The 13,918-nt window shown below is 40.7% G+C and overlaps 1 protein-coding gene and 1 pseudogene across 5 annotated transcripts in view; one reads left to right on the top strand and one right to left on the bottom strand.

Annotated features, from left to right (window-relative positions):
• Positions 1-22: 22 nt before the first annotated feature.
• On the bottom strand, positions 23-3,773 carry LOC112470982 (annotated as a pseudogene).
• Positions 3,774-3,860: 87 nt separating this feature from the next.
• Positions 3,861-13,918, top strand: part of NDRG3 (NDRG family member 3) — a 57,610-nt gene continuing 47,552 nt past the window's right edge. For 3 of the 5 annotated variants that reach the window (XM_015597146.2, XM_025039760.1, XM_025039759.1), the window contains exon 1: positions 3,867-3,943. The gene's annotated coding sequence lies outside the window, so the exon portion shown is untranslated. Of the gene's footprint in view, positions 3,944-13,918 lie in introns of all 5 variants that reach the window. The other 2 variants (XM_015597147.2, XM_025039758.1) reach the window with 2 other exon arrangements.

The following is a 13,918-nucleotide window of genomic DNA, read 5'->3' as shown; positions in this document are numbered from 1 at the left end:
AAAAAGGAGAACATCTTGGTAAAGAAAATAGGATTCTTTAAGAAAAAAGAATCCTATTTTCTTTACCAAGATGTGGAAGTGAACAATGTAGTGTAGAGATGTGCCTCAGCATTAATTACTGATAAAACAACTAATTTATTGTTAATGTTTCTTTTTTTCGTTTTTTCTTTTTTTGTCCATTGAGACATTTTATTTGCATGTATGTATTACATCCCTAGAAAAAGAATCCCAAGATTTTCCTGCCTGTGTTTTTGTCTTGCTTCTTTACAGTCTGTAATGCCCGCTAAGGTTGTCAGTACAATGAAACCAAACTGACGAGATGGGAGCAGGTTCTGCCATTTTTCTAGATCTTTGAGTTGCACATCAAATCTAGGGCAGATCATTCCATACTTGTTTAACCTGCCCATGAGGTTCACAGCAATTTTCCCAGCTCTGGGATCATCAATGATTTCAAATTTGCCAATGTAACTGTGTTTCATCACAGAAACTGGACAAGGGCTTTGGAGCACGACCCAATAAGAACCTAGCATTTGCCTATCTTTTCAGCATTTTTGATGCTCTTGAATGCATCAGCCAAGACATTCATGCATACCATTTGGTGGCATGGCAAGATGGTGGAAAGAGGGTTAATGTTTCCTATTCTCTGATCCTCCTAGTAGGACAAAACCTGTTTCATTTAAATACCTAGTCATGATCTTAAGTCTTAAACTTTGGCCTAAGCACCAATTAGTGAGAGGTGATATCTCCTTGCTTCGACTTACATTCCTTATTATTTCATATATTTACAGAGTCCTCCCCTGTATGCCAGGCACAGTTCTAGGAACTGGGGAGAGAGCAAAAAACAAAAGCAGACATGGGACCTCCTCTCATGATGCTCACAGTCTAGTGGGGACACAGAATAAGAAGAAACAACTCTGCAAAAGTGATGTTTCAGTTGATTTGAGAAGGATAAGGGTGTTGACTAGGGCAAGTATTTGAGGCAAAAAGATCATTTCCAAAGACCTGAGGAGGGAGAATGAAGCATTCTGGGATATTTAAAAAATAGTAACGTAAGCATGCTGAATCCATTAGAAGAGCCATCTGAGACAAATTCAGTCATCAGAAGGGTTTTAAGAGAGGGAGAGATGAGATCAGGACTTTATTTTTAAAAGATCATTTTAGTTGTTGTGTGGAGAACAGGAGAAAGCAAGGTATGGTTGTGAGAGACCAGTTAGGCTATTGCAGTAGTCTAGATGGAAAATGGTGGCCTGTACTAGGTGTTGGCAGTGGGTGAGTGGGGTAAGATCCTCATAGTGTCTGGAACATAGGCATGTAGTTAAAAGTCTATCTCTGCCATTTGTAACAAGAAAAATCTATTTAACCTCATATGTAAGATTAGGAGAATGATGGGAACTATAAAGCACAGGGATGCTATCGGGGTTAAATAAGTTTAGAACAGTGACAGTATGATGGCGGGAGGGAAAACTTGAACAACTGGGTGGATAATAGAGCCGTTAATGAGATAGGGAAGCTAGTAGTTCAATTTGGGATACCAAGCAAAGAAGTCAACTAAACTGGAAAACTGAAAAATCTAGAGATAAAATTTGGAAGTTACTAATACTTAGTTATCGAAGTCTTGAGAGTGGATAATATTGTCCAGAGTAGAACAAGAAGGGAAACTTTGGACAGCCCTCAAGGAAAGCTGGGGCTTTTAAGAACCAGAGGAGTGGTGTTAATTTCCTATACTTTCAGAAGCAGAGTAGTATAATGGAAAGAGCATGGCTTTGAAGCGAATTTTCATCTTTTATCCCCAATTTCCTCCCTCATCTGTAGAATGGGGATAGATCACTTCTCTCCAAAGGTGATTGTGCTTTCCTCCATTTTATTTATTATACTATTGCACTTTTTGTTCATAAGAATTTGTTCAAAATTATAAGAAGTATGTTTTTGTATTCGGCTAAACAGGATAGAGCACAGAAAAATAGTCCTAAGCATTTTACATGTATACAGACCATAACTTTATGAGATAACTTCTGGTTTTTTTTTTGTCATAGATGAGGAACTCAAGATTGAAGAGGCTTAATAACTTAACCAAGGACATGTAGATAGTAGTGGAGGTTGAACTAGAACTAATTTGGCACTTAGTAAATGTTAATAAATATATAAAAAGCTATGCTCAGTTAATATTAATTTTCACTATTTGGTTCAGGAATTGGGTTTGATAAATAATATAGACAGTCATTCCCCTTGAGATGTTTGGTAATATTTGTTACATTCTAATTTAGTTAAGAGAATATCTTTTAGTCAGTGATACTTAATAAAGAAACAATGTATGAGAGAGAGTAGGGTACTCTATTGCTGTTACCATCAATGCCCAGGTGATGTAATGTTGACCTTAAAAATAAGACAACCAGTTATTTTACCAGCAAAATGGGTTTATTTGGGAATGGCACAAAATTGCAATTCTGGACAAGCATGCTATAGCAAAAACCACAGGCAAGTCCAGCAAACAAAGGAGAAGAACATTGCTTTACAGAGAAAAAGGAAGAAGTTGGGAGGGGTTGTTTCCAATAAAAGTCCCTTGGGGGAAAGCAAGAGTTTAGGGTGCGGACAGTTTTTCACTGGCTGAATTGCTGGGCAAGGAAGGAAATCTTCCTCCTGTTGGAGTAGTGTTAATAAGAAAACCACAGGCCCACAATGGCATCACTCTTGCTAAAAGCCCAAGATAGCGAACGTATATTTAATTGCAGTTTCGACATCTCCCAGAAACACAATCTTGATCAACTTGTCTGGAATATTTTGGTCACCAATCAGGTAACGTCATGTGGACTGTCCGCATCCCCAGCCTCCCTTGGCGACTCCCAGAGCCCAGGTTAAGGCCCAGGTTTTTTTGCACGATAAAAACCTTTTCCTTGTGTTCCATCCCCACCCCAAGCAGGTGTCCTGGCCCAATAATAATTCCTTTTTTAAAAAAAATAGTTCCCTTGCCTCAGTCTTCTTCCTATAAAAACCTTCCATTTTGTACAACTCCACAAAGCACTCTTCTACTTGCTAGACGGGATACTAGCCCATTCATGAATCACTTAATAAAGCCCATTAGCTCTCCACATTTACTCGGTCAAATTTTGTTTTTTTTATTGTAGTATTGACTTGCAAGGTTCGTCTCTTTTGTTGAGGTTGGTAATTGAAGATTCTTCCTATTGGAGTCTGTAGTTCATGTTAAGTGCTAGTGCCTGAGGGCTCCCCCTCTGGACTCTCAACTCCATTTTAAACAATGTTTTCCTTTATTTCCACAAGATTAAATTATAAATTCTTGATAAAGGGAAGTGGTCCGGTACGTTTTGGTATTATGTAAATTGCTGGGTCATTAAGCTTAATGTGCATAATCATTCTGAAAAAAATTTTTCGATTTCTCATTTTGCACCCAAGAAAGGACATGGTGTGGCTGGCGTTGTAATACAGTGATATAATGGAGGACTGGGAATTAAGAGCCTTGGGTGTTGGATTCTAATTCTTAAGTCACTATCCATTCAGCAAGAATTTACTAAGCCCCTTCCCGTGCTAAGCACTGTGTTAGCCATGTACCTTGTGTAACGGCTCTGGGCCCCTGTAAAAAGATCATAGTATTTCTTAGAGTTTTCATAAGGATGCAACTTGGCGGTAGGGAGGAAGTCGGCCAGACGCAACGCTCAACGCCCTTTCCACCGTGTCGTTCTCGTTTAAAGTTCCTCTCCAAAGCCACTCCTCAGCCAGAAAAACTCCATCCAAAATGGTGCCGGGGACCCCTCTCGGCTCAGCCACCATCTTGGTAGTTCCCGTGGCGGGCGAGCCCGACGCGCCTGCGCAACCCTGGCATCCTCAGTGCGCCTGCGCGGCCGCAGAGCCTCCCCCGCCCCTCTCGGCGCTGCTGCTGCCGCCGACGCCGACGCGGCTGCTGCACTGACGGCGGGTACCCGCGCCTCAGGTGAGTGAGCGCCTCAGCGGGGCCCTCTGGGGACGCGCTGCGCTGCTTGCGGGGGCGTCGCTCCTTTTGCTTTCTCCTTCCCCGCCTAGTCTCCGCTCCGCGGTGGGGCCCCGGGTTCGCGCTGCTCACCTTCTCTGGATCCCTCCCGGCCCGCGGGACCGGGGTCAGCCCGGCCTCCCTTGGCGGCTCCCAGAGTCCAGGTTGCGGCACTCCGTGGCTAACCCGCTGGCGACAGTGTGCAGGCGGCAGGGTCGAGCCAAGGGGCGCCCCACGTCTTTGGTTGCAGGGACCCACCTCAGGCGCAACCCCCTTCCCGCTTCTGTTCTGCCGGAGACGGGGCTCGGTGTTCCTCGGTGTCAGGCACCCTTCTGTCCCACCCACTCCAGAGCCAAGTAGGCTTGGAGGATGGGCAGTGAGCTCGCTTTGCACTCGTGCGGCCCTGATACAGCAAAGAGTACCCTCTGGCGGGACCCCATGACGACTCTCCGAGGGAGGGGCTTCTTCACCCCGCCTGACAGATGAGAAAACTGAGGCTGAGAGGTAAAGCGCTGGTCCAAGGTCACGCAGCTGGCAAGAGGCGGGGCTGGCTCTTGCCTCAGGGTTTTTCAGGCCATTATAGTTGGAATTTGATCTTGTACTTTGAAAAATTTGAAATATACTTATCTCTGGAGTTACTTCACTGTCAGAAAAGACTGCAAAAACAGTATTTTCTTTTTGGCGTGCAATTGAAGTGTTGCTGTAATAATAATAGTAATGTTATTAGTAAGAGCTAATGTTCATCCAGCGCTTGCTTTGTGCCAGGGATCTTGCTAAATATTTAATTAAGATTATCTCACTTAATAACCTCAGCATTTACTTATCCAATGCTTTTCCCTTCCTTTTCATGCACCCTTTTTTCCTGCAGAGCTGGCCTCCCTGTCACAGGTAGACTTGGAGACTCATGACTTAAGAGGGAAAGAAGCTCTCCCTCCGTGGCTTACTGGCAGGACAGGGGGTAAACCTTGTATGCCTGCATCCAAATTTTCCCCCTAGCCTGGCCCCCAGAGGATATAATTAGCCTTCCTTTTCTGGCTGCCAGGAAAGCTAGCTGGGCTGGCTGCATGTGGAGGTGACAGAGCAGATTTGGCGAACACTCACCTCATTCTGGGGCTTTCTGGCTCTGTTCCAACCCTGGGCTTGAACATCTTAAAATTTAAGGTAAAGTAAAAAGCGAAAGAGCATTGACAAAGTGGTGTTGAATATAAGAAGCCTCCATAATTTAATTTAAAGTCTCAAAGGAACAGCTGTAAAAATATGTGAATATTTCTTCCCCGAAATAAGTAGCTCAGACTTTTCTTAGCAAATCTTCCTTACATACCTCAAAGCTCCACTAACTCACCACCTTCTCTGTGAAGCCTTCCTTGCTTGATTTTCCCAATTAGATATATACACACACACACAGTAGGATAGAGGTTTTAGTCTTACCATTAGGGCTTTTAGCTCCTTTCGGTCAGGGGCCATCTTTGCAGCCCCAAGTGCTTGGCTCATAGTAGGCCCTTGGTAAAGACTCAGTGAATTTCTACTATTCTTTTTCATTACTCAAAGAGCAGTGTTTTCCTGCTGCCCTTCTGTTCTTCCTTCTTGCCCTTGCATTTATCTTTGCTGTCCCTCCTTTATTTTTTTCAGTTTTATTGAGAAATAGTTGACAAGCATCACTGTATAAATTTAAGGCATATAGCACAATGGTTTGATTTACATATATTGTGAAATGATTACCACAATATGTTAAGCTAACATCCATCTTTTCATATAGATACAATATAAAGAAAGAAAAGAATAAAGAAAAAAAATGTTTCCTTGTGATGCCCCTCCCTTTAGATTCAACTGCTGGTCATTACCCACCATTCAGAGGTCTCCAGTCCAGCCTGTTTCTGAAAATTTGCAAATAAGGGTCCTGCATCATGAAGCCTGTTTATCTCCAACAGTGGAGTTGGTATATGCCACAAGTGTACAGAGCAGTTTTTATTTGTATGTTACAGTAAGGTTGCCTGAGGCTTATGGCCTTTTAGTCTATTCCTAGATGCATGTTAGATTCATTTTTACATTCTTTGCCTTATGTGGCTGACTGCCCCATGTGCTATCAGAGTAGTCACAATTTTTACCATTAATCATTTCATAGTATTTATAATAATAAGTATTCAAAAAGGCCCTTTGAGAGGCAGCAGATCTATGCACAGGTTCTCTACATAAATTAAGCTTTTGAAAGGGTTTTTTCCAAATAATTTTCTGCAAATGTATTGAACTGTTATATGGAAGGCATGGTGTTGGGCATGGTAGAAGATTCACCGTTGAATAAAACATGACTCCTGTTGAAAGAACTTACTAGCTAACTGAGAAATACCATATCAAACTGTAACTCAAGTCAGGTCTAAAAATTGCCATAATAGCATTACAAGCAAAGTAATATGAGTATAATGGAATAAGGTATTCGAATATGGGACATTTCATAAAATCATAACACTGTTCAAGCTCAATAACCATCAAGTCATCAGTCTTCTCTATTTTATAATCCTCATCCTAAAACGTGAACTTGTCCAAGGTCACAAAACTGGGGCTACAACTTGAAATCCAGATTTTTTTATCCATTAAAGGTTTTATCCGTATTTCAGTGAATTAATTCATACGTAAAGACATTAACCAGCAACTCTATTAAAACTCCATTTATGTGCTTAGCACAGGGTTGAGGAAGAGATAACAAAAATGATTCGTGTCTTCGAGGAGTTTATGATCTGTTGAGGAATAGTAAAGAACTGTTCCCTGACATTGAAAATAGTGTGTACCTGATTGTTAAATCGTGTGGTGGAAGGTATGGCATAAGAGTTGGGAGAGGAGCAAGAGGAAGCAGTATGAGCTGTGGTAGTGGGAGCACTTTGGGGAGGAGTTAGGACTTTCTGGACTTTGACAGATTGGTAGGGTCAGAATTAATTAAAGGACAAAGAAAGCATTTCGAAATAGGGTGGTAAAACTGAAGCAAGATAACAATGCTTGACATGTTTAAGGGACAGAAAAAAACTTCCTTGACCTCAGTGACTTGACTGAATTAGAGCAATGGTTCTCAGCCTTTAGTGCACACCTGAATCACCTGGAGAGTTTATCAAAATCCAGAATGTGTGATTCAGTAGGACTGGAATAGGGCCCAATAATTTATATTTCTAACAAGTTCCCTAATGATGCTTCTAATCCAGAGACAACACTTTGAGAATCACTGGATTAGAAGGTTGAGAAGCTAGTGTGAGAAACTATCAAAGAACTTGTTCCAAAAAAGTGTGGTTGTGCATGTGTGCATATTATATACCAGCATAGGTGAGTTCTGGAAAGATACATTCCAAACTGTAGTAGTAGTCACTTCTGGAAATGGGATTTAGGGGATAGGAGAATTCACTGTTTTCTTTATATCTTTCTGTGTGATTTTTGCATTGTGCACATATTGCTTTTGTATTTTAAAAGAGTCCTTTTTGAAGATACATGCTGTACTAAAATATTTATGGATTAAAAAAGCTTGCTAAAGTGATCTAGTGTCACACGAACATTTTTAGAGTGTCCGCTGTATGCCAGATGCTGCTAGGATCTGAAAATACAAAGCCTTTGCTAAAGTTTACAATCTGGCAATCAAGATGGGCAGATAATAGCTCTACTGAGTATCCTGAGCTTCATAAGAGCAAGGACGAGGGTCTAGCTTTGTGTGTGACGGATAATAGACACTTGGTAAATGATGAATGAATGAATAAATGAGCAAATCCAATCAAGAAATGAGAATAATGAGAAAGAAAAGAGCAAATGAGAGATTCTGGAGGAAAAATTGACAAGCCTGAGTAGTGATACTGAAATGTTGAAAGGAAGGGATATGTCAAGGACTTTCAAGTCCAAAGATTGATAACATTTTGGGTTTATTGCAGAACTGGATGTCAAGTCATCTATTCTGAAAGATCTTTTTAAACTCTCCCATGCCTCCTCTCCCCCTCCTTTTTAAAAGAGACTGCTTGGAAATAACATGTGAAAACTTAACCTGGATTGAGTATGAGTACTTACCAGGTTTCAGGGCTTTCTTTGGTAAGTGAAATTTGTTTCTTAATAATAGTGCTAATTCTATTGTGTTTATAATATTTACCTACAATATGGCCATTACATATTACGTGAAGTTAACTGAGGTGCACGGAGGATGTTTTAAATACCATATACGGTTGTTTTATGTCTTTTGATCTTACCTCTTCAACGAGAAAGAAATAGTACAGTCCACTCAAAATTCTGTCATGTGTCTCACAGTGCCTCACAGAGTTTGACATATTACCAGTCCTAAATAAATATCCATTGTTGATGGCTTCATAGGGTGTACTCTGGAGGAAATATGGCTTTGTTGCATTCTGAGTTGAATTCTTCGTAGATACTATTTACATTACCAAACAGGCTATGCTATTAGACTTGGCTGCTATTAAAGAACATATGATAAGGATTGGGTGTTCTCCCCAACTTTTTGTATGGAGGGGCTCTGTTTTATCTTCCCTGGAGATTTAATATAGGAAATGAAAATTAATTTCTCAAGAAGAGGGGTGGCTTCCCCTAGGCTTTGGCTATATTATTAGATGATAATCTTTTCACTACCTAAAAATGCCCACAGTCTACAGTTTGGGGTTTTCAACTGATCAAGTAAAATTTCTGCTATAGCTACTCCTCACACTTGATTTTATTACTTAAGATTTTTGTTGTTGTAAATTTTGCGATATCTTTTTAAAGAAATGCTGTTTCAGGTTTTGAAGGCATTAGCTATATTTTGGGGGAACTGGGAGGGTGATGGCCTAAAAACTCATAAACATAATAAATCAGGGTAAGGAAAATTGGATGTAGCTCATAAAACCAGTACTAAGTTGCTTCCCATTTGTAATGATAACCTAAGATTAGAAGTCTTGTCAGCTTTTCCTTTAATTGGTAATTGTCATACGGTAATTTTTCCAGAAATACCATTTGCTTTCAAAACACAGTTGTTTATTAAAAATGACAGTTTTATCCTTATAATGCTTCTACATTTTAAAATCTGAACTTTCAACATGGATAAATGGTTGAATGCTTTTTTAAATTGTGACAGGTTTTATGTGAAGCCATAATACTGTACTTAGAAGAGAGAGAAGAGAGGTATCAGGCTATTGTCTTTTTCTCTGTGCAGTTCAGCTTTTGAAGGTGTTGCTTCTTTTAAACCTTTGTGTTGGAACATGAGTTTAACCACAGTGTTGACTAAAATGTGACTTTGGATGATTAAGACAGTCAACAGGGTTGCTTTTCAAATACCCCCAGAGAGGTGCAATTCCCTCTTGTTAAAATAATAATGCTAAAAAAAAAAATAATAATGCTAATACTTAATAATACCTAACTTTGTATTACCGGTACCTAAACTTTTTATGGTGCTTTTCAGTTTCAGAATTCTTTGCTCAATAAGATCTTGGTAAACTCCAGTAGCCAAACCTGAGAAAATAAGTAGAAGAATAATGACCAGTTGATATCAAGTGGGAAAAGTTGTTTATAGAGGCCTGCAAGTTCTACATGCAGGCTACTCAGGTTCAAATCCTTACTCTGCCACTTACTAGCTGTGTGACCTTTGGCATACTACAGAACCTCTCCACATGTCAGTTTCTTCACCTGTAAAATAGGGAGGATTACAATACCTATTTTACAAGAGTGTTGGAAAATAAAATGAAATAATGAATGAAGTGCCTATCATGATATCTGGCATAGAGTAACTGCTCAACAGATTAGGGTAGTATGAGTAGTAAGTACTGCATCTTAGGACTCTGGTTTGTTCTTTACCTCCACTAAGTCTGTGTTAAAGAACAAATTGTTTTCAAGGAATGACCCCCATGTTAGAGCTTCAGCTGGTTGATGGGTATCTGGGATTAATGAGAAAGCCCCTAGATAGGTATTGCTTTGTTATAGTAGTTGTCTGTACCAGTACCCTGGAATGAAAGGAATGAATATATAGGACAGACTCATATTTCCAGCTTGACAGTCTTTGCAAACATCCCATTTACTACCTGCTGCCAGAATCCAGGAATGACACAATGGAAAGGTGGGCCTGTCGCAAAGGGTGCTGCCTTTTCAGAAAAACACAAGGTGTCTGGGATGGCCCTTATCCAAGGCTGAGGACCAGAAGGGGTGTTTCCTGTTAAAATGAGGGTCTGTGAGCATGCTTTAGCAGCTGCCTTAGATCACCCCCTCACCCTCTGCTTTGCTTATGGGATAGAATCTCAGAGTGTTCTGGTGAAGAGGAACCCAGACTTTCCTTTATGTAGTACAAAAGCTCAGTGAGCTGTATTTTAAAAAGTCATTGTTCCTTCCAAGGAGCTGGGCGGTTTGGCCTGTTTATCAGGCTTTCTGAGGAGTCCCCTGAGACCCTTTCTTAAGGGCCCCCAGGAGACAGCAATGAAACCAACATCCATTACTTTCAGTGCTTGTGAGGATGCTTAAGTCAATGGTTTTATGATTAGATTAATTCAGGCTTTAACCCTGGCAAAACTTGAGAGCCAAGTCATCAGATAATTGTGCTTCTTACAGATTGAAGTATGGAATTTAGCTCAGTACTCTGTGAGATCTTTCAGAACTTGGAATAGGAGTCCAGATGCCAGTCTCAACCCTTCACCTAACGAGCTGTGTGAATATAGTTAAATCAGTTAAATTTCTAGGCTTCTCTTCTCATCTAAGGATGAGGCATGATTCTAGACTACTGGTTCTCAGTCACAGTTGCATGTAAGAATTGCCTGAGGAGTTTTAAAAACAATACTAGGGTCCTATCCTAGCATGATTAAATTGGATCTGTAGGGTTGGGGCTGGGAATTGCTATTCCTTCAAAGAAAGAAACAGCCCTTCTTTCTAATGTGTAGCTAAGATAACTACCAGATAAGATGACCATGTCTTAAACAACTCTGTCATTCTGCTCAGGAACCCTCAGTGGTTGTCTATACTTAAAAGTCCAATTGATGGGCTCTGTGTTCTTTCCCAGCTAAGTTGTTTTTCTTGGTGTCTCCTGGATATGTTGTGTACATTTCTTTCTCTACCAGCCCAAATGTCCTCACCTGAAATGTCCTCTCTTCCTTCCCAGCTATATAGAGCCCATCTATCTACATAGAGCCCATCATTCTTACCTCCTTTGGGAAACTCCTGACTAACCCAGTCCTTTATTATTTCTCCCACCTCCGCACTTGTTCCAGGCTTGGTATAGCTCTGAGTAAATGCAGCCACTAGATGCAGTGTGAGATGTGACATTCTGTCCTCTTGGGGAGGTGGGACATATGGCAGTGCCGCTGGTTTGATTTGTATACTATTAAATATCCGTGTGATATCTTATATTGTTAGCTATCTCATTATGTATATCTTCTAAATATTAGTTGATAGATAGCTATCTCTGACCTGACTCCAATGGACATTTTTAGCCTTATCACCTGTTTACAACAGGAACCTCTGCTCTTGCCAAACTGGATCATTTTCCAGCAGACCTGTGCTTTCTCATCTCCTTCCATTTTAAGTTATCCTCCCTTTCTGGAATTCCTTCTTTTGGTCTTCTTTCATCTACAGGAATTTTATCTATTATGCAAGGCCTAGTAATATTCTTCAAATATTACCTCCTCCATGAATCTTTCTCTGCACTCAAAACTACGTTAAACCTCTCTAACCCTTAGAGCAGTGGTTCTCAACTGGGGGCAATTTGCACAGGACAGTCCCCCACAACAAAAATCATCTGGCCCAAAATATTAGTGGTTTCGAGGTTGAGAAACTGCCTAGGGTTTGTCAAATTCATAGGCTCATGTTTATACTGCTTTGGATTGTAGTGATTTGTTTAGACTTAATCTCTCCTACTCAATTGAATTAATGGTCGAAGGCAAATTCCCGTCCCAAATCTCAGCTTTCTTGTTATTAACTTCATATTAGGGTTTAATCCTAGAGCCTGTGGCCTGATCCTCACTACTCAGTGTAATTTAGGACCAGAGATAAAGAGGTCCTCAGTGTGGGGTGGGTGCAGTGAGGCAGTCTGCTGAATTTCTCTCCTTTTCACCTACAGATCTTTTCATCTGTAATAACCTGAGAGGCACTGTGATACAGGGCATAGAGTGAGCATTGAGATCAGGAGAAAATTAGGTTTCCGTTGCAGCTGTTGCATTTATTAGTTGTGTTGTTTTGGTCAATCCATCTCACCTCTTTAAGCCTCAGTTTCCTCATCCTGTAATAGATGCCAAGTGCCCCAGTGTTTTACCTCACGATGCCATTGTGATCATCCAGTAAGATCTTAGATGTAAAGGTACTTTGTAAATTGTAAAGTGCTATAATAATTACTCATTCAGCCAGTGATTTATAGGTAAAAAGAGAGAATGTGTGTCAGCCTCCTATAGGAGCACCACTGTATGCTTTCTCATCTAGTCCTCTGGCTACTTCCTACAGCTTTTCATCCATAACTGCTTCAGCACCAGCTCCAGCTGGCCCTTTCCAGCTCATTCTCCTCAGTATGCCTTCTTTGTTTGCTGCTTTCATTCTGTTTTGGTTGTCTGTCTGCAGTCTTGCCAAAACCAAAAGTGATTGACTTTGCCACTAGAATACAAACTAGTGGCCTGGCATCAGTACATGCTGGCAAAGCCTGACAAAGGGCCAACAAATTACCTTGGTCATGGGGAAAAGCTACAAAACAAGACAACTTGTAGTTTAAAAAGCCAGTAGTATGTATAGTCCCTTACTGTCTTTTTTAAGTAACAAAGTAGTATTTTTCAGCACTGGAAACTTCAGTGCACTTTCTCTGACTAAGTGGACACAGTGCAGAGTGAGATAAAAGCCTGAGACCATCATGTTCCTGGGATCAGGCCAAGTGTGCCCCTCCAGCTGATTTGCTGAGTGGTCTTAGGTAGTCTTTGATCTCATCAGTTTGATAAATTATTGACCTCTTAGGATTGCAGTAATAATCAAATGAGGTTGGGGACAGGGGAACACTCACATTGGAGAAGAATGTAAAATTTAAAATACTGAATTTACAGGGAGCTTCTAGATCATAGCATGTCAACTATCCAGCCAAAAAGGTCATCCTGCCCAACCTCTTCACTTGACAGATGGGGAAACTGAGGTCTAGAAAGGGAAAATGCTTTGCCCAGTGCCACTCAGCTAGGTTGGGGTCCACCTGGGTCTAGAGTCCACATCTGATGTGCTTATGGTCTCTTTTCATGAGTGGAAGAATCTGGGCATCCATTTTTCTGAGCGAACAAAGGTTGCACTCAAATATATTACTGGACTTTATTTAAACTGTTCTGCAGAACCCTAGCCATCTCACCACCACTTCAGCCAATCCCTCCCCCTCTCCACCCACACACCTTTTTCCTGTTCTCTCTTTCAGAGTTTTGGTGGAAAAATTAAGTTGGTAGTCATGATGATCTTTAAAAGTCCTTTCAATGCTAACTGTGAATATCAAAGAACACTGGTGCCTCTCCCAGCCATCCTAGGAACATTTTTGCTTACACTTAAATTCAGAAATGTCAGTTTTTATATTTCTAAAAAGTCATAGGCATCCAAATCATTGGTGATATAGGATTGTTCCAGTCTTCTATAACCTTTACTTCAAGGAGATACTCTTGTGGGTAAAAGGGAAGAAACTTGCCAGGATCCTGCAGCCAGTAGATGGAGCCTGTCATAGACACTGTGGTATAGTGGGAGAAGCAAAGGTTTTTAAATCCTTGCCCTATTATTTACTTAAATGTGGGATATTGGAAAAGTCACTTAACTTCCCTAAGCCTAAGTTTCTCATCTATGAAGTAAGAAATGAAGATATCTACATGAGAGGACTGTTATGAGGATTAAACGTAAGGTGCTTAGGTTATAACTCCTGGCACGGTGTAAGATTTATTCTTTTCCCCTTTCCCTTTCTAGCCTTTTGTTACGAGGCTCACTTCCTCAGTTTAAGGGTGGCTGGTTTTTACT

This window comes from Pteropus alecto, unplaced genomic scaffold (genome assembly GCF_000325575.1).
Source record: "Pteropus alecto unplaced genomic scaffold, ASM32557v1 scaffold45, whole genome shotgun sequence".
Taxonomy (NCBI): domain Eukaryota; kingdom Metazoa; phylum Chordata; class Mammalia; order Chiroptera; family Pteropodidae; genus Pteropus; species Pteropus alecto.
The sequence above is the reverse complement of the archived record's forward strand: the minus strand, read 5'-3'. Positions and strand labels throughout refer to the sequence as shown.